The 27,414-nt window shown below is 37.6% G+C and overlaps 1 protein-coding gene across 5 annotated transcripts in view; it reads right to left on the reverse strand.

Annotated features, from left to right (window-relative positions):
• Positions 1-27,414, reverse strand: part of TTBK2 (tau tubulin kinase 2) — a 161,790-nt gene that overhangs the window by 81,969 nt on the left and 52,407 nt on the right. Inside the window, exon 2 of one of the 5 annotated variants that reach the window (XM_060096702.1) lies at positions 9,419-9,518. The exons of 3 other annotated variants lie outside the window; for them this stretch is intronic. The gene's annotated coding sequence lies outside the window, so the exon portion shown is untranslated. Of the gene's footprint in view, positions 1-9,418; positions 9,519-9,547; positions 9,611-27,414 lie in introns of those variants that run through there. One more of the 5 variants, XM_060096701.1, reaches the window with a different exon arrangement.

Raw genomic sequence — 27,414 nt, forward strand, 5'->3', positions numbered from 1 at the left:
TGACAGGGGCTTCCCTGGTGGCGCAATGGTTGAGAGTCTGCCTGCCGATGCAGGGGACACAGGTTCGTGCCCTGGTCCAGGAAGATCCTACTTGCCACGGAGTGGCTGGGCCTGTGAGCCATGGCCGCTGAGCCTGCGCATCCGGAGCCTGTGCTTCACAATGGGAGAGGCCACAACAGTGAGAGGCCCGCGTACCAAAAAAAAAAAAAAGACTATGAGAGAACAGAGACAAGAAGACCTACTAAGTGCCAAAAACTAAAGTAGGCACTAGGAATACAAGATAAATTAAGACCCATACCCTCAAGGAATTCACAGCCCAGATACATAAACAAAAAATTGTAATACAGTATGATGAGCTCTACATTATAGACAAATTGCTGTGGACACACAGAAGATGTGAAAATTTTGTTTATGAGGCTTTTCATGAGAGTTAAATCACTAAATTTTAAATATATGAGAAGAGTATTCTAAGAGGACATAAAGTGTGAAGGATCCAAGCATATATGAAAGATAATAGAGTTAACAAGGCTAGAGGACTGGATAATAGTTAAAACGTAGGCTCAGGTGGGGGGCATGCTGAGACAAGAAAAGTACACTGAAGTCTTATATGCCATATAAAGGAATTCAGATTTGACTCATTATTAGATAACGGGTGACAGTTGGAGATGGGAGGAGGTAGTTCAAAGGTTTTCAAGCATGAGAGGTACATGATTTGGCCTGTGTTTTGGAAAGGTAATGCTGTTCACCATTAGATGCTGATTTATGTAAGAGATTAAGGCAGGGAGATCAATTAGGAGGTTAAAACAACAGAGGAGGTAAAAGATAAGGAAGGTTCAAATTAAAGCACTGGGAGTGAGAATTAAGCTTTCAAGTTAAGCTTTAAGAGACAGAATAGACAGATTATGGAAGAGAAGAAAGTGAAGGAAGACTTTTAGCTTAAGCTAAGTGGACAAGGTAAACTGCATTAAACCAAGACAAAAGTATGAGAGAGGATAATGATTTCTGGTTTGGGGATTTTGTACCGATTTATCTATAAGACATGCAAGTTGTGTTAGAAATTTAGGGGTAGAGTTTAACAGAGGTCAACTATATAAAGTAATAGATCTGTGTATTGTCAACGGAGTTGACTGCCCAAAGAAGATGGATAGTTTGAGAGAACCAGGTCAACGCCAGAACACCAACGCGTCAGGGAAGGAAAAAGGAAATGGTGAAGGAGATTGAGAAGGAAATCTATTCAGATGTTCTATTTCTTCATGAGTCAGTTTCAACAGTTTAGGTCTTTCTAGGAATTTGTCCATTTCATGTAAATTATTTAATTTTTTGTCATGTAGTCCATAGCATTCCCTTATCATAATCCATTTTATATTTCTGTAAGGTTAGCAGAAATGTCCCCTCTTCCATTCCTGATTTTAGTAATTTGTCTTCTTTTTTTTCTTGGTCTGTCTAGCTAAAGGTCTGCCAATTTTGTTCATTTTTTTAAAGAGCTAATTTTTTGTTTTGTGAATTTTTCCCCATTTTTTTCTGTTTTCTTTTATTAATTTCCACTGTAATCTTTATTATTTCCTTCCTTCTGCTTGCTTTAGGTTTAATTTGCTCTTCTTTTTCTAGTGTCATAAGGTGGTAGCTTAGGTTATTTACTGAAGATCTTTCTGGCCTCATAATGTAGGTGTCTACTGCTATAAACTTCCTTCTAAGTACTGCTTAAGCTGTACCCCATAACTTTTGGTACCTTGTGATGATTAAGTTTTGTTTTTTTTTTTTTTTTTTTTTTTTTTTCTTTTTGCGGTATGTGGGCCTCTCACTGTTGTGGCCTCTCCCGCTGCGGAGCACAGGCTCCGGACGCGCAGGCCCAGCGGCCATGGCTCACGGGCCCAGCCGCTCCGCGGCATATGGGATCCTCCCAGACCGGGGCACGAACCCGTATCCCCCGCATCGGCAGGCGGACTCTCAACCACTTGCGCCACCAGGGAGGCCCGATGATTAAGTTTTAAATAAGGATCTGTAGAAAATCACTTTAGAATCTTAGAAGGTAGGGTCATTAATGCCATATATGATGCAGGACAACCTATTATTTTTCTTTGAAGGAGACACAATACTGCTGTAAGGAAAAAAAGTTGGCTTTGAGTTAGATTTCAGCTCTGCCACTTAGTAATTATGGGACCTTGAGCAAGTCTCAGTTTCCTCAGCAGAGCTATTGAAAAAAATTAAATGAGATAATATATTTATAAATCATTTTCTTGATTAACTATTCAGTGTTCATTCCTCCATACTAACAGCACCCAAATTTCCCTTGGGGAACGATCTTCCTCAATTGTATATCCACTGTCTCAATGAGTCTGATTCACTCTCAGGCAAGGCTGGGCATTAATTGCTCTAAGCCAATCAGAATAATCTAGAAATTGAGATCACTTTGATGATGGAAAGAAAACTAGATATTCAAGACTTAAGATAATCAATGCATGATATTACTCTAACAAGTATAATTGTTTCAGGGATGTTCTAATCAGAGCAAAACTCAATACCTTCATATAATTATGAGAAGTGATGTTACACTTAAAGAGAAAGAATATAGCCCCCTTCCAGTTGCTATGGGCAATCGTCTCTCAACTGTGAAAGAAACCAACATGAAGATCAAGTTCACAATATGGAAAAGATAATCACAGGAAAAAAGAGCATCGAATGGACAGCCACATACAAAAGAATGAAAAGTAGACCCTATCTTATACCATATACAAAAATCAACTATCAAACATCAACAATCAACAATCCATCAAAATGGATTAAAGACTTGACCATAAGACCTGAAACCATAAAACTCATGGAAGAAAAGACAAGGGGTAAGTTCCTTGACATCAGCCTTGGCAATGATTTTTTTGGACTTGACAACAAGGGCAAAGATGACAAATGCAAAAATAAACAAGTGGGATTACACTAAATCAAAAAGTTTCTGCACAGCAAAGGAAACCATCAAAATATAACTAAAGCATATCCCACCTCTGAACCTTTCAGCTTGGTGTGTAGGAAAAGTGCATGTGCTCAGGACTGCTTGAGTTAAATATCAGCTTTTTCACTTGCTAGTTTGTTACTTAACCTCTAAAAACCACATGAAGAGTAAGATAGCACTTACCTCAAAGAGTTACTGCACAAGTGAAATCAGCTAAAGTATGTCTAATCCTTAATATACTGCCTGGTACATAATAAATGCTCAATATATGCTCCCTATTACTATCATTAAAGTTTAGTGATTATGAGCACTAATTTTGGAAGTTGACAGATATAAGTTCAAATCTTGGCTCTACCGACCAGGCTCACCTAGCATGTACCTCTCTTTGGCACCATCCATTCTGTCAAATCTGACTGTACTTCAGTGGACCAGGCCAAACATGTCCCATAATGTCACTGCCCACACACTATTCATAGGATATCTCCCCCAAAAAACTGTTTTTATCATTTGCCTGCTCAAGAGACCATAAACAATAATGCCTGAAGAAATAAGATTAAAATGGTGAGCCTGGAATTCAAGATTCATTCTACATTACTTATCAAACCTCATTTCCTTCAGTTTAACGAGAATTATACACTCTGAAGTCTGTTTCTTTTTTATTGTCCCTCACAAATGTTCTACCTTATTTTTTGCTCACATTTATTTCCCTCAACCTTGCCTCCTCAAATCAAATACAGCTCTTAAAATCTAAATATCCCTGTAGGAGGTAATATTAACAAATTAATACTCAGGATTAGATTTTCAGATATTTAGCAAGTTAGTCACCTAGCCAGGCACTGAGGGGGAAAAAATAAACAAGACAATTAAAACAAGAGTTCCCTAGAGACAAATAAGAGCAGCAGAGTCTGGTGCACAGATGGAACTAGAGAAAGAAGAGAAGTCAGCAAGGCAGCACTGATCACTAGGAATCATAGGTTGTTGACCACAAGAAAACACAGGATGGAAATATATCAACAAACCAATTTTAACTTTCTGCTTATATGTCTACTCTTAGAAATCTGCTAAAAGACAAAAGGAATCCTGAACATACAAACCAGATCTTTATCAACCACTCAAAATGTCACCACTAAGGCTTTTTCTTAAATCTTCTAGCTCTTGACTACTCTAACCCTACAGGGAATGCTTGTGGACTATCAGCAAGCTCCGTGCAAAAGAGAAATAATCAGTGATATCTCCACCCAAAAAAGACAGTAAGAAGTAGACTTAATTTAGACAGACAGATAATATCTAAAGATATTATAGGCAAAGTAGGACCTTGCTAGTTAAACACAGATTTTAACTGTGATATAAGAAAGGATTTCTATTCATCTAAGGCTTTTTTTTTCTTAAAGGAAGAGGTATGCTATATGCTTAACTAAACACACATAACCTAAAGAATCTTTTTGTTCTTACAATTTCAGATGATCATCTACTACTCTTGCTTTCAATTCAAGAGCCTAAAACTATGGCAGGTAGTGGTTTGGTGGTGGACATCCCAGTGTTAAATATTAATAAGAGTAAAATGTCATGCAAAAGGCAAGTAATTTTACATAACTTGCTGCTAGAGGAAAGTAAATCAATCAAAATGGGCATCAGTTATTTTTCTTTTTAAATAAAAGAAGCCATTTAGTAATAAAGTGAAAACCTGAACTAAAAGTATCCCTAACCCACTAAATGGGGATGTTCTGGAATTCAAAGAACAAATTCCAGGTCAATTACAAATTAGCAAATAAGGGGATTCTGCAAAGCTGGACAATTAGACTACTAAAGATACAACAAAATTAGCTTCCTTATCCATCTATCATTTACTCCTCATATTTACCCACTCCTCACCAAAAACAAACAAACCATATCTACCCTAATAATAACTCATGAAATATCCACACCAACAGGAGATAGAAAAGTATAAGGCTAGGTCCCTTCCTCAAAGAATTTACAATCTTGTTAGAAGCAATAAATGTATTACAAGACCAATATAGGCAGTACAAGATCAAATTATAGCCTATAAAAATGAAGAATAAGCATTACAGAGAAAGCAAGAGATTAGATTAGAATACATCACAGAGCTTGGAGCTTGATTGAGTTAACTTGACAGTGATACCAAAAGAAGGAAGGGTGTCTTCTAAGCCAAGTCCCTAGGAAAAATAATTCAGCCAAGGAGTCTAAGGAATAAAGGCTCCTATCAGCATTCATAAGAATGCCCATCTAACAATCCTTTAGGTTCTAAGTAGCTCACCAGGAACTAAAGGCAGAAGAAAGTTTCCAAACTCTTCAGTCTAGATAACCATCACAGGGAATTTCATCATTTAAACAAGACTACCCTATCACAATGGCCAATTTAAAACTAGCAGGCTTTTATGATTAGAATGAAAAAAAAAGAACATGATTTCCTCACCCTATCTATTTTTAAGATGTACTAAACTATTACAAAAATGTATAAACAAATATATGTTTAAAAAAAGAGAGAAAAGATAAAGAATTAGGAGACCACTACAAGAAGCCCAATATCTGCATAACAGGTAGGTGTTCCAAAAGAGAAGATAGATAAAGTAAACAGGTGGAAACCACCAACAAAATAATTCAAGAAAATTTCCCAAGAAAAACTTTCAGATTGCAAGTTTCAATAAAGGACACAGCCTGGCTTACTAAATGAAAATACACAAATGGCACAACACTGGAGAAAAAGAAAAAAACAAGTTGCCAAAGTAACAAGAATCACAATGGGAATTACCTTTCTCAACCACTACAGTGAGTCTGAAGACAAATTTCTGAAGTAAAATTATTTTCAATCCAGAATTCTATATCCAGCTAGTGTTTTTTAACATCAGGGTAGACATGCAAGAGAGGTCTCAAAAATATATCTCCCATGCACCCTTTACTCAGGAAGTTAGTAGAGGGGTGCTTCACTAAAATGAGAATAAACGAAAAAGAGAAAGGGATTCAACAAGGCATACAATATAAAAGAGAAGCAAGGGGAGTCCCCAGGAAGAAATTGCAGGGTGATCCAAGGACAATAGCTGTGAATGTAGAAAATAACCAGGCCTAACTGGAACAGACTAGGAGGTTCCTGAAGTGATTTCCCTAAGAAGAAGAAATTAAGAATTGTTGTGTTTATCAGTAATTCATTCTTTTTTATTACAGAATAGTATTCCATTGTATGGATACATCACAGTTGATTTAGCCATTCACTCTTTGAAGGACATATTTTTGGTAATTAAGAATAAAGCTGATATAAATACTTATGTATATGTTTCTATATGAATGTAAATTTTCATTTCTTTAGGTTAAATGCCTATGGGAGTGGGACTGCTGGGTCACAGAGTGAATCCATATTGAACATATGGTAAGTATATGTTCAATTGTTTTCCAGAGGAGCTGTATCAATTTGCATCCCCTCCAGCAAGGTATGAGGGTTCCAGTTGCTCTATGTCCTTGTCAGCACTTGGTATTGTCAAAAGTTTTATACTATTTTAATAGATGTGCAGCAGAAATTCACCGTGACTTTAATTTGCATTCCCTTAATGGCTAATTAAGTTAAACACCTTTTGCTGAGCTGATTTTCCACTCTATATCCTCTCTGCCAAAGCCCATTAAAGATTTTTAATTAGATTGTTTTCTTACTGTTGAGTTTTCAGAGTTTTTACATATTCTGAATATAAGTCCTTTGCAGGTACAGGTATGTGATTTGCAAATATTTTCTCCCAGTCTATAATCTGTCTTTTCATTCTCTTAACAGTGTCTTTCACAAGCAAAGCTTTTAATTTGATTCAGTCCAATTCATCAGTTTCTTCTTTTATCAATCATGATTTTGGTATCATGTGAAAGGACTTCTTACTTACACCAGCTCAGAAAGATGTTCTATGTTTGCTTCTAAAAGCTGTAGAGCTTTATATTTCACATTTAAATGTGGTACATTTTATTTATTTATTTTTGAGATATAATAGCTGACATTTATTTAGTGCTCAGGACATGTAACATCTCATTTAATCCTCATGGTGGTTCTGAGGTTGTTAAGACAATGTCAAATTCCAGTTCAAAATTCCAGTTCAGAAGCAATAATCAGGACAAATATTGTATTATTATCAGAGACAATTTCAAATGAAAATATAACTTTCAGAGATCAATATGCATCAAATAGTACTGAATCAAAATATAAAGTAAAAGTTATAAGTACAAGAAGAAATGAAAGGGCTTCCCTGGTGGCACAGTGGTTAAGAATCTGCCTGCCAATGCAGGGGACATAAGTTCAAGCCCTGGTCTGGGAAGATGATGTGCAGTACATTTTAAGTTTATTTTTGTATGATGTGTGTGGTTTAGGTCAAGGTTCACTATTTTTGTATTTGGATGTCCAATTGTTCCAACACCACTTATCAAAAGTGCTATTCTTTTTCCACTTTGCAACTTTGGCCATATTTCTGTGAGTCTATTTCTAGAATCTATTCTATTTAATTGATCTATATGTCTATCCCTTTGCCAATGTCACAGTCTTGATTGTGGTAGCTTTGTACTAAGTTTTAAAATCATGTAGTTTGATTTTTCCAACATTTTTCTTTTTTTAATTTTTATTTATTTATTTATTTATTTATTTTTAACATCTTTATTGGAGTATAATTGCTTTACAATGGTGTGTTAGTTTCTGCTTTATAACAAACTGAATCAGTTATACATATACATATGTTCTCATATCTCTTCCCTCTTGCATCTCCCTCCCTCCCAGCCTCCCCCAATATTTTACTTTTTCAAAATTATTTTGGTTATTTTAGGTTCTTTGCCTTTCTATACAAATTCTAAAACTGGTTTCTCTATAACTACAAACAGTGCTGCTGGGATTTTTGTTGTTATTGCTTTAAATCTATAAATCAACTTGAGGAGAATCAACATCTTAACTATAGTGAATCTTCCAATTCATGAATACATCTCTCCATTTATTTAAATTTTCTTATTTTTTTAAATCAGGGTTTTACAGTTTTCAGCATAGAGATCTCATACATATTTTGCTACATTTATACCTAATTCTTTCATTTTGGGAGAGCTACTATAAATGGATTTTTTAAAATTCAGTTTTCAATTGTTTATTGCTAGTATACAGAAATATGATTGCTTTTTGTGGGCTGACCTTGAACCACTTGCTAAACTCATTTATTGTAGGAATTTTTTTGTGGATTCCTTGGGATTTTCTACATATACAATCATGCCATCTGCAAATAGAGACAGTTTTATTTCTTCCTTTCCAATCAGTATGCCATTATTTCTTCAAATATTTTTGCCACACCACAACTGTTCTCTTCACATTCTGGGTCTCTGATGACACAAATGTTAGGTCTTATGATAGTCTCAAGGTTTCTGAAGCTGCTTATTTATTTATTTTTAACTTTTTTTTCTCTATTCTTCAAATTGGATTTTTATTTATCTATTTTTAAGTTCACTGACTTATTCATCTGTTATATCCTCTCTGCTACCGAGCCCATCCAGTGAGTTTTCACTTCCATTATTGTATTTCTCTGTTCTAAAATTTCCATTTAGTTCTTCTTTATATTGTCTATTTCTTTGCTGAGACTTTCTATCTTCCCACTCATTCCTGGAATATGGTCATAATAGCTGATTTTAAAAGTCTTCTTGAGATAATTTTAACATCTGTGGTCCTGGCACTGGCATCTGTTTTCTGTCTTTTCCCATGTGAGTTCAGATTTCACTGGTTCTTTTTAAGCTGAGTAATTCAAGGTTGTATTCTGGACGTTTTGAATATTATCTTATGAGAATTTGAGTCTTATTTAAGTCCCACCAAGAATGCTGGTGTTTTTGTTTTAGCCAGTAATTGACCCAGTTGGGTTCACACTTCAAGTTCTGACCATCCTTCTGCAGGCTGCATTTCCAATTTCAGTTCAGTTTGCAAAGCCTTTGTAGTCATACTGAATGTGTTCCATAATCATTCCACGCAGTGTCCACTTTGGGGCTTGGGGGTGGTCTATCCCATAATTCAGTCCTCAATGTTTTTGTATGTCGTTTAGGATCACACTCATGCACGCACAGCTTGGAAGTCAGCTCAGAAGTCCGTGAGCAACTTTAAGTGATCAGTTTCCCAAGCTCCTCATTCTCCTGCAATCTTTTGGTTTCCTGGGGCTTCCCTTTTTCAGCCTTCCAGCAGAAAGCTGGGGCTTCATTAACCCCATTCTGCCATGTACTTCCTGTAACTGTGCCCACATAAGGGCCAAGCAACAGAAGAGCAGAGGGAGAAGAAAAGCAATGGCATTTGGAAGGTTCCCTTCCCTCTCAGATTTAGGCTCCTGCCTGCCCCACTGACACCACTGCAGCTACTGCCCAGGATTGCTTGAGGCCTTGGGGGCAAGAGAATGCAGAAAAGGGGGAAAAAAAAGAAAAAAGAGGAGATGTGGGATTGCCACATTTTCTCTGAATATTAGGATACCCCTTTCCTACTCCTTGAGTCAGAACTAGAGGGCTTCTCGTGGTGCTTTTTCTGTCCATGTTAATGCTCACGTCCAAGTTTCAGGATACATTAAGTTCAGGCTGGGGCATACTGGAAGAAAAAAAAAATGGTAAACTCACCGCCGGTTCAGTAGTACTTTGAATTCTGGTCTTCTTCCCCAATCTGCCTCCTACTATTTATTTTTCAGAGTCCTCAAATAGCCACTCCAAGCATTCTGTCCAGGTCTTATAGCTGCATTCAGTGGGAGAGACAGGGTGAAGTGTGCTTACTCCATCTTATCTGGAACCAGAACCTGGACTACTGCTTTTCATAACAAATTTTGTAGAACTGATTGACTAAACTATTTGTTAAATTTGGTTATAAGAAATTAAAATTTAAAAATAAATAAATCCTGTAATAACCTTATTGAGGAAAAGGGAACAAGCAAGCTAATAGGATCACATTTTTTTAAGCACATATACTTTTGGAAATTAAACGCTTAGGAAAAAAGTGAAGTTCTTAATTGTACTTTGCTTTACTTCTTTAAATCTTATTCTGCCTGTGGATTTTTATAAATACTGAGACTAAGTACTTATCCAAAGTATGAGACAGAGGAAGCCAATTGTAGATGAGAAGCTATAAACTGTTTAAGAAATTGAAAAAAACTTCAGGATGACCAACACTCTGAGTGTAAGCCCAACAGTTTCAAGAAATGAGGCTAGAGAAGCAGGCAGGCATCAGTTCAAGGTTTTGTATGCCATGTTAATCTAAGGTGGGTGGATTTACCTGAGTAAAGGAAGGCCCTGAAGTGTTTTAGCAATGTTCGGGGGGTGACATGATCTGATTGGTATTTTTGAAGGATCACTCCACTGCAGAACATAAAGGTGCATAGAAAATGAGTCTTACTGTCTGAATCTAAAGGGTCACATCAAGTTGCAGGACAGTATGTACTAGTATGATTCCACACGTGGTTGGGGGTTATGGGTAGGGAGGGAGATTTTATACACACACATACACACAGGCACACACATGATATTATTATACACATCTTATATAATCACATGATTATATATCCAAATATATCCATAAATCATATGATTATATGACTTTATATCTGATTATGATTCTATATAATTATATATATATATGTATGTATATATGTGGATAAATAGATTAAAATATGTATTGAATGTTTCTGGAAAAAAACACAAGAAACCAGTAAGAGTGGTTAGAGAAGGAGAGTGAAGGGCTAAGAGAAAAAATCTTTTACTTTTCACATTATTCTTCTGTTTGATTTTTAAATACTTTTACCATGAACATTTACACTCTTAAAAAGGGTTGTAAAAAAAATGGAAGATCTTATGCATAAATTAGATATGAGACAGATAGAAGATATTAAAGCAGGATATGTATGAATGAGCCTAGCGTTCAGTAACATTGTTTCTAGCATATAGTAAGCACTCAAACACTGTTACAGATCTTCCCACAAGTAAGATATTACCAACCATTTATAAAGTAATTTCACAACACAAAACAGCTTTCCAATTACATTACACTACACTATGCTGCACTAATTTACCAGGTATTTTCAAGCATTCAGAAATTTGAGAAAAGATAAAGAGTAAGAATGGATTTTAAAGATATTTATTACTATCATTTAATTCTTTTATTGTAAAAGAAATGCTTGCATATTTGTCTCATTTTCTTAAGCACTGAAGGGTATAAAGGGAAACAGCAAAAGAGCCTTTCCTGCCCTGTTCCTTCTAATTCCAATAGCCAAATATAACCATTGCAAATGGCCTCTTGAGTTCTATACAATTCCAGACTTTCTTTGCGCATATAAAGCACATATAAATATATATACTTATATACATTATATTCTCTTTCAAGGAAATAAACCTCTGTTCCTTAAAATAATCTAGACCTATTCTATTATGTTGGCCAAACACTTTGATCAGGTCTTTCCACATGAGCTTATGGAAAAACCCAAACAAAATTTCTGGCCAACCCGATATTTCTTTTTTTTTTGCGGTACGCGAGCCTCTCACTGCTGTGGCTTCTCCCGTTGCAGAGCACAGGCTCCGGACCCGCAGGCTCAGCAGCCATGGCTCACGGGCGCAGCCGCTCCGCAGCATGTGGGATCTTCCCGGACCGGGGCACGAACCCGTGTCCCCTGCATCAGCAGGCTGACTCTCAACCACTGCGCCACCAGGGAAGCCCCAACCCAATATTCCTTACGTGTCATTTTTCTAAACCCAAATAGAGTAATGAATAGACAAATCACTAAACTGGCAGATAAAGTTAAATCTTCCAAGTCAGGAAATGCTAAAATGGACATACTAACAGATAAAGTTCTCAATGATCGCCTAACACCCTTTGATAGAAAAGACAAACCTTAACCAGGGCAAGCAAAAGTTACTTTAAGGGGAAAAAATGCACAGGCTGAAATGAACAAAAGGAAAGATGATAGGTTTTTAAAACGTTAAAATATATAATGAGGGGTAAGGGTTTATCCCAAACCTTTAGGTCCCGGAGTCTGACTATTATGCTCTTCCATAAAAGGAGTCATCAGAGATCTTCTAACACACCCTTTGATTAAACAGAGACTTAACGAGGACAAGCAAATTTGGAATAACTTTCATAGACATTCCATACTGAACAGACCAGAGGTCTAATCCAGAATTTACATATTTCTTATATTCTTATGACTGAGGTAATAAAGTCGTCACATATTACAGCAGTAGCTGGAGATGTCAAGCAGGGAAGGCAGAAGAGGTGCAGTTGATCTTCTGTAATAGTTATCCTTCATCTCAACTTTCAGCTTGTGCTCTGCAGTTTCTAAGGCAAAAATAAAATCCAGGACCAATATTTCAGGGTTTAAAAAAAAAGTCTCCATAAGTCAGAATAAAAATCACAATCTCTTTATGGGCTGTTAGGAAAAAGGTAGTTTTTCCCTGCATTTATATGGGGCAAGAAAAATTAATTCCTAACTATTTTAACTGAGAATAATAAAATTATTTGGTTATCAAACAGTGGCATTTACTCTCTTATTTCTTAATAGTAATAGGATCTTCACTTGCTTTTAGAGGATGTAGAGGAGAAAAACTTTTAAATAATTCAACAAACTTTTAATTAATTACTTTTTCACCCAAGGTAATGAATAAAGAGAAAAACCTCAGTTTTACTCAAGTTGGTGCTTTGAAAGAACACAAGAGATAAGATGATGTTGCTCATTTACAGCATGAAGTAAAGAGCTAAAATGGGACAGAAAGGCTGGGCAAGGTTCTAGTCACTCATTGATTTAAGTAGTGATTTTTAAGTATAAAAAACTTCATTAGATTGAACACATTATGGAGGGAAGACACATAAGAATTAGTGAGAAACCTGATCTACAGAATATTTTTAAAGAAAAACTATTTTTAAGCTTAGGTATATATTTATATTTCAATTGGAAGCAAGTAAACAAAATATAAACTTTTAAAGATCCTAGGAAGACTTCCTTTGATGAAAAGATATAAGGATAAATTTTAGTCATAATATTCTGAATTCCCAAAATATTACACCACCTATATGCAAAGGTTAAAAAAACTTCCAAACCAAACAGAAATCATTTTCTGGAACACCCAAATGACTGGTTTTTGTAACAATGAAGAATTGAACATCTATATAATTCGGTTTTGAGAATCTAAGCCATAGTCATCAAAAGGTGACTTTATCAACTAGTATTTATAACACTCTTTAACAAATTATTCCAGAATCTTAACAATTCTTTTTCTTACCAAAAAACTAAATTTTATTAACAAAATAACAAAACAGAAGAGTTAATGTTATCCTATTCTCCACATCTCCATTTACAAATGTATCAGCAAACACAAAGCCACCGTCTGCTATCATTTTGCCACTAAGCATAATATGTCAAGTTTAAAAGTACATAATTCCAGGGCTTCCCTGGTGGTGCAGTGATTAAGAATCCCCCTGCCAAAGCATGGGACATGGGTTCGAGCCCTGGTCTGGGCAGATCCCACATGCCACGGAGCAACTAAGCACGCCACAACTACTGAGCCTGTGCTCTAGAACCCACGAGCCACAACTACTAAAGCCTGAGCACCTAGAGCCTGTGCTCTGCCACAAGAGAAGCCACCACAAGGAGAAGCCTGTGCACCGCAATGAAGAGTAGCCCCCACTCACTGCAACTAGAGAAAGTCCACACGTAGCAACGAAGACCCAATGCAGCCAAAAATAAAATAAACAAAATTTAAAAATTAAAGTACATAATTCCTGCCCTTTTAGAGCCTGAAATTTAAAGAGAACACAAATATGTTTTTAAAAATAAACAATGTAAACAAATTGAAAAGTGCACATAGAAAAAACCAGGCAAAATCTAGTATTTATGAAAACCTATTGAGAGAAATGTGTTGGTCTAATAGCGATTAGTGTCCTAGTCCCCACACCGTGATCTCAATTGTTTCCCAATACAAGGAAGTAGGGATCTTTGAGAAAAAGGGTTCCTGATTCCAACTCTGCTGAAGGGAAAGTTCAAGGAAAGCCTGAAACATGCACTGGGCCAGAAAGCTAGAATAATGTCAAAGAACACTGAAGTTACATCAGAAGGACAAACAGCCAATATAAAAGGGCTTCCACTGGCGAAAAAAAGTGAAAATTTTAGTCTGAGAAGAATAATGACTGCAGTGGGTTAAAATAAAATATATAAAAATCCATGAGACTTCCGGGTAAGATGGCGGAAGAGTAAGACGCGGAGATCACCTTCCTCCCCACGGATACACCAGAAATACAGCTACACGTGGAACAACTCCTACAGAACACCTACTGAACGCTGGCAGAAGACACCAGACCTCCCAAAAGGCAAGAAACTCCCCACATACCTGGGTAGGGCAAAGCGGAGAGATCCCCACACAGAGGATCGGTGCCGAGCGGCACTCACCAGCCGGAGAGGCTTGTCTGCTCGCCCGCCGGGGCGCGCAGCGCTGGAAGCTGAGGCTTGGGCTTCGGTCAGAGCGCAGGGAGAGGACTGGGGCTGGCGGCGAGAACTCAGCCTGAAGGGGGCTAATGTGCCACCGCTAGCCGGGAGGGAGTCCGGGAAAACTCTGGAGCTGCCGAAAAGGCAACAGACTTTTTCTTCCCTCTTGGTTTCCTGGTGCGCGAGGAGAGGGGATTAAGAGCGCTGCTTGGAGGGGCTCCACAGACGGGCGCGACTCGCGACTGAAGGCGCGGAGCCCAGTGGCGGGCGTGGGACGCTGGGGCTGCTGCTGCCGCCGCCGGGAGGCCTGTGTGCGAGCGCAGGTCACTGCCCGCGCCGCCATTCCGGGAGCCTGTGCAGCCGGCCACTGCCGGGGTCCCAGGATCCAGGGGCGGCTTCCCTGGGAGAACGCACGGCGCGCCTCGGGCTGAAGCAACGTCACGCCGACCTCTGCCGCTGCAGGCTCGCCCCGCACTCCGTGCCCCTCCCTCCCGCCTGGCCTAAGTGAGCCAGAGTCCCCGAAGAGGCTGCTCCTTTAACCCTGTCCTGTCTGAGCGAAGAACAGACGCCCTCCGGCGACCTACACGCAGAGGCGGGGCCAAATCCAAAGCTGAGACCCAGGAGCTGTGAGAACAAAGAAGAGAAAGGGAAACCTCTCCCAGCAGCCTCAGAAGCAGCGGATTAAAGCTCCACAATCAACTTGATGTACCCTGCATCTGTGGAATACATGAATAGACAACACATCATCCCAAATTGAGGAGCCAGGAGTCAGTGCTGTGCCTCTGAGGTGGGAGAGCCAACTTCAGGACACTGGTCCACAAGAGACCTCCCAACTCCACATAATATCAAACGGCAAAAATCTTCCAGAGATCTCCATCTCAACACCAGCACCCAGCTTCACTCAACGACCAGCAAGCTACAGTGCTGGACACCCTATGCCAAACAACTAGCAAGACAGGAACACAACGCCACCCATTAGCAGAGAGGTGGCCTAAAATCATAAAAAGTCCGCAGACACCCCAAAACACACCACCAGACGTGGACCTGCCCACCAGAAAGACAAGATCCAGCCTCATCCACCAGAACACAGGCACTAGTCCCCTCCACCAGAAAGCCTACACAACCCACTAAACCAACCTTAGCCACTGGGGACAGACACCAAAAACAACAGGAACTATGAACCTGCAGCCTGCAAAAAGGAGACCCCAAACACAGTAACATAAGCAAAATGAGAAGACAGAAAAACACACAGCAGGAGAAGGAGCAAGATAAAAACCCACCAGATCTAACAAATGAAGAGGTAATAGGCAGTCTACCTGAAAAAGAATTCACAATAATGATGGTAAAGATGATCCAAGATTCTATTTCCCAGATCCAAAATCTTGGAAATAGAATAGACAAAATGCAAGAAACAGTTAACAAGGATCTAGAAGAACTAAAGATGAATCAAGCATCGATTAAAAACACAATACATGAAATAAAAAATACTCTAGATGGGATCAATAGCAGAATAACTGAGGCAGAAGAACGGATAAGTGAGGTGGAAGATAAAATAGTGGAAATAACTGCTGCAGAGCAAAATAAAGAAAAAAAAATGAAAAGAACAGAGGACAGTCTCAGAGACCTCTACGACAACATTAAACGCACCAACATTCGAATTATAGGGGTTCCAGAAGAGGAAGAGAAAAAGAAAGGGACTGAGAAAATAGTTGAAGAGATTATAGTTGAAAACTTCCCTAATATGGGAAAGGAAATAGTTAATCAAGTCCAGGAGGCACAGAGAGTCCCATACAGAATAAATCCAAGGAGAAATACACCAAGACACATATTAATCAAACTGTCAAAAATTAAACACAAAGAAATCATATTAAAAGCAGCAAGGCAAAAACAACAAATAACACACAAGGGAATCCCCATCAGGATAACAGCTGATCTCTCAGCAGAAACTCTACAAGCCAGAAGGGAGTGGCAGGACATAATTAAAGTGATGAAGGAGAAAAACCTGCAACCAAGATTACTCTACCCAGCAAGGATCTCATTCAGATTTGATGGAGAAATTAAAACCTTTACAGACAAGCAAAAGCTGAGAGAGTTCAGCACCACCAAACCAGCTTTACAACAAATGCTAAATGAACTTCTCTAGGCAAGAAACACAACAGAAGGAAAAGACCTACAATAACGAACCCAAAACAATTAAGAAAATGGGAATAGGAACATACATATCGATAATTACCTTAAATGTAAATGGACTAAATGCTCCCACCAAAAGATACAGATTGGCTGAATGGATACAAAAACAAGACCCATATATATGCTGTCTACAAGAGACCCACTTCAGACCTAGAGACACATACAGACTGAAAGTAAGGGGATGGAAAAAGATATTCCATGCAAATGGAAACCAAAAGAAAGCTGGAGTAGCAATTCTCATAGCAGACAAAATAGACTTTAAAATAAAGACTACTAGAAGAGACAAAGAAGGACACTACATAATGATCAAGGGATCGATCCAAGAAGAAGATATAACAATTGTAAATATTTATGCATCCAACATAGGAGCAGCTCAATACATAAGGCAAATACTAACAGCCATAAAAGGAGAAATCGACAGTAACACACTCATAGTAGGGGACTTTAACACCCCACTTTCACCAATGGACAGATCATCCAAAATGAAAATAAATAAGGAAACACAAGCTTTAAATGATACATTAAACAAGATGGACTTAATTGATATTTATAGGACATTCCATCCAAAAACAACAGAATACACATTTTTCTCAAGTGCTCATGGAACATTCTCCAGGATAGATCATATCTTGGGTCACAAATCAAGCCTTGGTAAATTTAAGAAAATTGAAATTGTATCAGGTATCTTTTCCGACCACAATGCTATGAGACTAGATATCAATTACAGGAAAAGAGCTGTAAAAAATACAAACACATGGAGGCTAAACAATACACTACTTAATAACGAAGTGATCACTGAAGAAATCAAAGAGGAAATTAAAAAATACCTAGAAACAAATGACAATGGAGACACGACGACCCAAAAACCTATGGGATGCAGCAAAAGCAGTTCTAAGAGGGAAGTTTATAGCAATACAATCCCACCTTAAGAAACAGGCAACATCTCGAATAAACAACCTAACCTTGCACCTAAAGCAATTAGAGAAAGATGAACAAAAACATCCCAAAGTTAGCAGAAGGAAAGAAATCATAAAAGTCAGATCAGAAATAAATGAAAAAGAAATGAAGGAAACGATAGCAAAGATCAATAAAACTAAAAGCTGGTTCTTTGAGAAGATAAACAACATTGATAAACCATTAGCCAGACTCATCAAGAAAAAAAGGGAGAAGACTCAAATCAATAGAATTAGAAATGAAAAAGGAGAAGTAACAACTGACACTGCAGAAATACAAAAGATCATGAGAGATTACTATAAGCAACTCTATGCCAATAAAATGGACAACCTGGACGAAATGGACAAATTCTTAGAAATGCACAACCTGCCAAGACTGAATCAGGAAGAAATAGAAAATATGAACAGACCAATCACAAGCACTGAAATTGAAACTGTGATAAAAAATCTTCCAACAAACAAAAGCCCAGGACCAGATGGCTTCACAGGCGAACTCTATCAAGCATTTAGAGAAGAGCTAACACCTATCCTTCTGAAACTCTTCCAAAATATAGCAGAGGGAGGAACACTCCCAAATTCATTCTACAAGGCCACCATCACCTTGATACCAAAACCAAACAAGGATGTCACAAAGAAAGAAAACTACAGGCCAATATCACTGATGAACATAGATGCAAAAATCCTCAACAAAATACTAGCAAACAGAATCCAACAGCACATTAAAAGGATCATACACCATGATCAAGTGGGGTTTATTCCAGGAATGCAAGGATTCTTCAATATACGCAAATCAATCAACGTGATACACCATATTAACAAATTGAAGGAGAAAAACCATATGATCATCTCAATAGATGCAGAGAAAGCTTTCGACAAAATTCAACACCCATTTATGATAAAAACCCTGCAGAAAGTAGGCATAGAGGGAACTTTCCTCAACATAATAAAGGCCATATATGACAAACCCACAGCCAGCATTGTCCTCAATGGTGAAAAACTGAAACCATTTCCACTAAAATCAGGAGCAAGACAAGGTTGCCCACTCTCACCACTCTTATTCAACCTAGTTTTGGAAGTTTTAGCCACAGCAATCAGAGAAGAAAAGGAAATAAAAGGAATCCAAATTGGAAAAGAAGAAGTAAAGCTGTCACTGTTTGCAGATGACATGATACTATACATAGAGAATCCTAAAGATGCTACCAGAAAACTACTAGAGTTAATCAATGAATTTGGTAAAGTTGCAGGATACAAAATTAATGCACAGAAATCTCTGGCATTCCTATATACTAATGATGAAAAATCTGAAAGTGAAATCAAGGAAACACTCCCATTTACCATTGCAACAAAAAGAATAAAATATCTAGGAATAAACCTACCTAAGGAGACAAAAGACCTGTATGCAGAAAATTATAAGACACTGATGAAAGAAATTAAAGATGATACAAATAGATGGAGAGATGTACCATGTTCTTGGATTGGAAGAATCAACATTGTGAAAATGACTCTACTACCCAAAGCAATCTACAGATTCAATGCAATCCCTATCAAACTACCAATGGCATTTTTCACAGAACTAGAACAAAAAATTTCACAATTTGCATGGAAACACAAAAGACCCCGAATAGCCAAAGCAATCTTGAGAACGAAAAATGGAGCTGGAGGAATCAGGCTCCCTGACTTCAGACTATACTACAAAGCTACAGTAATCAAGACAGTATGGTACTGGCACAAAAACAGAAAGATAGATCAATGGAACAGGATAGAAAGCCCAGAGTTAAACCCACGGACATATGGTCACCTTATCTTTGATAAAGGAGGCAGGAATGTACAGTGGAGAAAGGACAGTCTCTTCAGTAAGTGGTGCTGGGAAAACTGGATAGGGACATGTAAAAGTATGAGATTAGATCACTCCCTAACACCATACACAAAAATAAGCTCCAAATGGATTAAAGACCTAAATGTAAGGCCAGACACTATCAAACTCTTAGAGGAAAACATAGGCAGAACACTCTATGACATAAATCACAGCAAGATCCTTTTTGACCCACCTCCTAGAGAAATGGAAATAAAGACAAAAATAAACACATGGGACCTAATGAAACTTAAAAGCTTTTGACCAGCAAAGGAAACCATAAACAAGACCAAAAGACAACCCTCAGAATGGGAGAAAATATTTGCAAATGAAGCAACTGACAAAGGATTAATCTCCAAAATTTATAAGCAGCACATGCAGCTCAATAACAAAAAAACAAACAACCCAATCCAAAAATGGGCAGAAGACCTAAATAGATATTTCTCCACAGAAGATATACAGACTGCCAACAAACACATGAAAGGATGCTCAACATCTTTACTCATTAGAGAAATGCAAATCAAAACTACAATGAGATATCATCTCACACCAGTCAGAATGGCCATCATCAAAAAATCTAGAAACAATAAATGCTGGAGAGGGTGTGGAAAAAAGGGAACACTCTTGCACTGCTGGTGGGAATGTGAATTGGTACAGCCGCTATGGAGAACGGTATGGAGGTTCCTTAAAAAACTACAAATAGAACTACCATATGACCCAGCAATCCCACTACTGGGCATATACCCTGAGAAAACCATAATTCAAAAAGAGACATGTACCAAAATGTTCATAGCAGCCCTATTTACAGTAGCCCGGAGATGGAAACAACCTAAGTGTCCATCATCGGATGAATGGATAAAGAAGATGTGGCACATATATACAATGGAATATTACTCAGCCATAAAAAGAAATGAAATTGAGCTATTTGTAATGAGGTGGATAGATCTAGAGTCTGTCATACAGAGTGAAGTAAGTCAGAAAGAGAAAGACAAATACTGTATGCTAACACATATATATGGAATTTAAGAAAACAAAATGTCATGAAGAACATAGGGGTAAGACAGGAATAAAGACACAGACCTACTAGAGAATGGACTTGAGGATATGGGGAGGGGGAAGGGTAAGCTGTGACAAAGTGAAAGAGCGGCATGGACATATATACACTACCAAACGTAAGGTAGATAGCTAGTGGGAAGCAGCCGCATAGCACAGGGAGATCAGCTCGGTGCTTTGTGACCGCCTGGAGGGGTGGGATAGGGAGGGTGGGAGGGAGACGCAAAAGGGAGGGGATATGGAAACACATGTATATGTATAACTGATTAAATTTGTTATAAAGCAAAATAAATAAATAAATAAATAAATAAATTAAAAAAAAAAAAATCCATGATCTCATAGTGATACTCAAAACGAAAAACAGACCAGAGGGCAGACAGCAGAAGCAAGAAGAACTACAATCATGCAGCCTGTGGAACAAAAACCACATTCACAGAAAGACAGACAAGATGAAAAGGCAGAGGGCTATGTACCAGATGAAGGAACAAGATAAAACCCCAGAAAAACAACTAAATGAAGTGGAGATAGGCAACCTTCCAGAAAAAGAATTCAGAATAATGATAGTGAAGATGATCCAGGACCTCGGAAAAAGAATGGAGGCAAAGATCCAGAAGATGCAAGAAATGTTTAACAAAGACCTGGAAGAAATAAAGAACAAACAAACAGAGATGAACAATACAATAACTGAAATGAAAAATACACTAGAAGGAATCAATAGCAGAATAACTGAGGCAAAAGAACGGATAAGTGACCTGGAACACAGAATGGTGGAATTCACTGCTGCAGAACAGAATAAAGAAAAAAGAATGAAAAGAAATGAAGACAGCGTAAGAAACCATTGGGACAACATTAAACACAACAACATTCATATTATAGACATCCCAGAAGTAGAAGAGAGAGAGAAAGGACCAGAGAAAATATTTGAAGAGATTATAGTCGAAAACTTCCCTAACATGGGAAAGGAAAGAGTCATCCAAGTCCAGGAAGCACAGAGAGTCCCATACAGGATAAACCCAAGAAGAAACATGCCGAGACACAAGTAATTACACTGGCAAAAATTAAAGACAAAGAAAAATTGAAAGCACCAAGGGAAAAAAGACAAATAACATACAAGGGAACTCCCATAAGGTTAACAGCTGATTTCTCAGCAGAAACTCTACAAGCCAGAAGGGAGTGGCATGATATACTTAAAGTGATGAAAGGGAAGAACCTACAACCAAGATTACTCTACCCAGCAAGGATCTCATTCACATTCGATGGAGAAATCAAAAGCTTTACAGACAAGCAAAAGCTAAGAGAAGTCAGCACCACCAAACCAGCTCTACAACAAATGCTAAAGGAAATTCTCTAAGTGGGAAACACAAGAGAAGAAAAAGACCTACAAAAACAAACCCCAAACAATTAAGAAAATGGTCATAGGAACATACATATCGATAATTACCTTAAACGTGAATGGATTAAATGCTGCAACCAAAAGACACAGGCTTGCTGAATGTATACAAAAACAAGACCCATATATATGCTGTCTACAAGAGACCCACTTCAGACCTAGGGACACATACAGACTGAAAGTGGGGGGATGGAAAAAGATATTCCATGCAAATGGAAATCAAAAGAAAGCTGGAGTAGCAAAACTCATATCAGATAAAATAGACTTCAAAATAAAGAATGCTAAAAGAGACAAGGAAGGACACTACATAATGATCAAGGAAGGGATCAATCTAAGAAGAAGATATAACAATTATAAATATATATGCACCCAACATAGGAGCACCTCAATACATAAGGCAACTGCTAACAGCTCTAAAAGAGGAAATCAAAAGAAACACAATAATAGTGGGGGACTTTAACACCTCACTTACACCAATAGATGGATCATCCAAACAGAAAATTAATAAGGAAACACAAGCTTTAAATGACAAAATAGACCAGATTTAATTGATAAATTAAATAGATTTAATTGATATTTATAGGACATTCCATCCAAAAACAGCAGATTATACTTTCTTCTCAAGAGCACATGGAACATTCTCCAGGATAGATCATACCTTGGGTCAGAAATCAAGCCTCAGTAAATTTAAGAAAATTGAAATCATATCAAGCACCTTTTCTGACCACAATGCTATGAGATTAGAAATCAATTACAGGGGAAAAAACATAAAAAACACAAACACATGGAGGCTAAACAATACGTTACTAAATAACCAAGAGAGCACTGAAGAAATCAAAAAGGAAATCAAAAAATACCTAGAGACAAATGACAATGAAAACACGAAGATCCAAAACCTATGGGATGCAGCAAAAGCAGTTCTAAAAGGGAAGTTTATACCTATACAAGCCTACCTCAAGAAACAAGAAACATCTCAAAAAACAATCTAATGTTACACCTAAAGGGACTACAGAAAGAAGAACAAACAAAACCCAAAGTTACCAGAAGGAAAGAAATCATAAAGATCAGAGCAGAAATAAATGAAGTAGAAACAAAGAAAACAATAGCAAAGATCAATAAAACTAAAAGCTCGTTCTTTGAGAAGATAAGCAAAATTGATAAACCATTAGCCAGACTCATGGAGAAAAAGAGGGAGAGGACTCAAATCAATAAAATTAGAAATGAAAAAGGAGAAGGTGCAACAGACACCACAGAAATACAAAGCATCCTAAGAGACTACTACAAGCAACTCTGTGACAATAAAATGGACAACCTGGAAGAAATGGACAAATTCTTAGAAAGGTATAACTTTCCAAGACTGAACCAGGAAGAAACAGAAAATATGAACAGACCAATCACAAGTTATGAAATTGAAACTGTGATTAAAAATCTTCCAACAGGGTTTCCCTGGTGGAGCAGTGGTTGAGAGTCCGCCTGCCGATGCAGGGGACACGGGTTTGTGCCCCAGTCCGGGAAGATCCCACATGCCGCAGAGCAGCAGGGCCCGTGAGCCACAGCCGCTGAGCCTGCACGTCCGGAGCCTGTGCTCCGCAAAGGGAGAGGCCACAACAGTGAGAGGCCCCGTGTATCGAAAAAAAAAAAATCTTCCAACAAACAAAAATCCAGGACCAGACGGCTTCACAGGTGAATTCTAATAAACATTTAGAGAAGAGCTAACACCCATCCTTCTCAAACTCTTCCAAAAAATTGCAGAGGAAGTAAAACCCCCAAACTCATTCTATGAGGCCACCATCACCCTGATACCAAAAGATAGCAGACAAACATACTACAAAAAAAAAATTACAGACCAATATCACTGATGAATATAGATGCAAAAATCCTCAACAAAATACTAGCAAACAGAATCCAACAACACATTAAAAGGATCATACACCATGATCAAGTGGGTTTTATCCCAGGGATGCAAGGATTGTTCAATATATGGAAATCAATCAATGTACTACACCATATTAACAAACTGAAGAAGAAAAACCATATGATGATCTCAATAGATGCAGAAAAAGCTTTTGACAAAATTCAACACCCATTTATGATAAAAACTCTCCAGAAAGTGGGCACAGAGGGAACCTACCTCAACATAATAAAGGCCATATATGACAAACCCACTGCAAACATCATTCTCAATGGTGAAAAACTGAAAGCATTTCCTCTAAGATCAGGAATGAGACAAGGATGTCCACTCTCACCACTATTATTTAACATAGTTTTGGAAGTCCTAGCCACAGCAATCAGAGAAGAAAAAGAAATAAAAGGAATACAAATTGGAAAAGAAGTAAAACTGGCACTGTTTGCAGATGACATGATACTACACATAAAGAAACCTACAGATGCCATCAGAAAACTACTAGAGCTAATCAAAGAATTTGGTAAAGTTGGAGGATACAAAATTAATGAACAGAAATCTCTTGCATTCCTATACACTAATGATGAAAAATCTGAAAGAGAAATTAAGGAAACACTCCCATTTACCATTGCAAGAAAAAGAATAAAATACCTAGGAATAAACTTACGTAGGGAGACAAAAGACCTGTATGAAGAAAACTATAAGACACTGATGAAAGAAATTAAAGATGATACCAACAGATGGAGTGACATACCATGTTCTTTGATTGGAACAATCAATATTGTGAAAATGACTATATTACCCAAAGCAATCTACAGATTCAATACAATCCCGATCAAATTACCAATGGCATTTTTTACAGAACTAGAACAAAAAACCTTAAAATTTGTATGGAGACACAAAAGACCCTGAATAACCAAAGCATTCTTGAGGGAAAAATACGGAGCTGGAGGAATCAGACTCCCTGACTTCAGACTAGACTACAAAGCTACAGTAATCAAGACAATATGGTACTGGCACAAAACCAGAAATATTGATCAATGGAACAGGAGAGAAAGCCCAGAGATAAACCCACGCACCTATGGTCAACTAACCTATGACAAAGGACACAAGGATATACAATGGAGAAAAGACAGTCTCTTCAATAAGTGGTGCTGTGAAAACGGGACAGCTACATGTAAAAGAATGAAATTAGAACACTCCCTAATACCATACACAAAAATAAACTCAAAATGGATTAGAGACCTACATGTAAGACCGGGCACTATAAAATTCTTAGAGGAAAACATAGGAAGAACACTCTTTGCCATAAGCCACAGCAAGATATTTTTTGATCCATCTCCCAGAGTAATGGAAATATAAACAAAAATAAACAAATAGGACCTAATGAAACTTCAAGGCTTTTGCACAGCAAAGGAAACCATAAACAAGACGAAAAGACAACCCTCAGAATGGGAGAAAATATTTGCAAATGAATCAACAGACAAAATATATAAACAGCATATGCAGCTCCATATTAAAAAAACAAACAACCCAATCCAAAAATGGGGAGAACACCTAAATAGACATTTCTCCAAAGAACACGTACAGATGGCCAAGAAGCACATGAAAAGGTGCTCAACATCACTAATGGTTAGATAAATGCAAATCAAAACTACAATGAGGTATCACCTCACACCGGTTAGAATGGGTATCATCAGAAAATCTACAAACAACAAATGCTGGAGAGGGTGTGGAGAAAAGGGAACCCTCTTGCACTGTTGGTGGGAATGTAAATTGATACAGCCACTATGGAGAACAGCATGGACGTTCCTTAAAAACCTAAAAATAGAATTACCATATGACCCAGCAATCCCACTACTGGGCATATCCCAGAGAAAACCATAATTCAAAAAGCACATGCGGGGACTTCCCTGGTGGTGCAGTGCTTAAGAATCCACCTGCCAATGCAGGGGACAAGGGTTCGCGCCCTGGTCTGGGAAGATCCCACATGCCGCGGAGCAACTAAGCCCATGCACCACAACTACGGAGCCTGTGCTCTAGAGCCCGTGAGCCACAATTTCTCAGCCCGCGTGCCACAACTATTGAAGCCCACCTGCGTAGAGCCCATGCTCTGCAACAAGAGAAGCCACCTCAGTGAGAAGCTTGCGCAGCGCAACGAAGAGTAGCCCCTACTTGCCACAACTAGAGAAAGCCCGCACGCAGCAATGAAGACCCAGCGCAGCCAAAAATAAATAAATAAATAAATTTATTTTTTTAAAAAGCCTCTAGGTCTAACTACAAGTTCACAGGAAATGTGGAGGATAGAGGAACACGTTAAACAACACTACAAGGATGTGATCAATGAAATCCAGAATGTGGACTATTCTATCAAACTAAGAACTTCATTTCTCAACAAATAAATGGCAAGGCCAAAATTTAAAAAAAAAAAAAGTAGGGAAGGGGGAACTCTTACATATTAAGAGAGACTTAAGAGAGATGTCAACCAAATGCAATGTCCCTACCATGTGACATGAACCTTGATTTGAACAACTCAATGGTAAAAGGATATTTTTGAGATAGCGGGAGAAATTAAATACTGGCTGCTAGATTTTATATGGTACTGAGAAATAACTTAATTTCCTTAGGTGTTTTAGACTATAGTGTTTATGTTATTAATAAAGGAGTCCCCTAATGTAAATTATGGACTTTAGTTAATAATAATGTATCAATACTGGTTCACCAATTGTAACAAATGTACTACACTAATGCAAGATGTTATTAATAGAGGAAATTGTAGATGGGGACTCTGCATTTTCTGCTCATTTTTTCTGTAAACCTAAACCAGTTCCAAAAAGTAAAGTCTATTAATTAAAAAAAAGAAACACTGGAACATGGGCTTCCTCTCCAATGAGATTCTCCAATACATTCTTAAAACTGGTTACCTGAAGAGTTTCCATAGTGTTATTATTTCACTTTCTCAATAATGCAGATTTCCCCAAATTTTCGTAATGTTTAACATAAGCTACTTCTCATATCATTTTTTTTTCTTGTTAGGGAATAAGTTTCTATGTTCCAATAGATAAAATTTAATGGATTCACAAAATCATCAATCATCAACAAAGCTCTTACAGGCAAAGTAATGTCTGTCAATTTTTGATATATTTCCAAACACCCGTGCCCCAACCTCAACCCAACAGATTTCCTACTGGCCTGTAATTCATAACTCTGAAATAAAGAATATTTTCATTAAAAAATATAAAGGGAGACCTTATCTATTAGATAAAGACCCATACTGAAGTATTTACAGATGATATGATGCCTAGGATGTCTTTTGAAATACATCAGCGAGCTGGGAAAAAATGTAGTACATAGATGCAACAAGCCTGGCCAAACACTGATACTTACCAAAGCTGAGTAACGGGTACATGAATGTTCATTATACAATTCTATTTTTGTGTATATTTAAGATTTTTCATAATAAAAAATTAGGGGAAAAAAACAAATTTAAGATTTTCCTGTCTCACTGCAGGATTCTAGACATGTATAAAATTTTGTTAAGATTGGAAAGGAAATCTATCTTTTTAAAAAGTATTGATGGTAGGTACTGCAGAATTACTAGCGATCAGATTTGGAATCACAGGACAAAAGAGTTTTTCTTCCCTCTTATACCAGCACTGCAAATAAAACTTATTTATTAAAATGAAAA

Source organism: Mesoplodon densirostris, chromosome 4 (genome assembly GCF_025265405.1).
Source record: "Mesoplodon densirostris isolate mMesDen1 chromosome 4, mMesDen1 primary haplotype, whole genome shotgun sequence".
Taxonomy (NCBI): domain Eukaryota; kingdom Metazoa; phylum Chordata; class Mammalia; order Artiodactyla; family Ziphiidae; genus Mesoplodon; species Mesoplodon densirostris.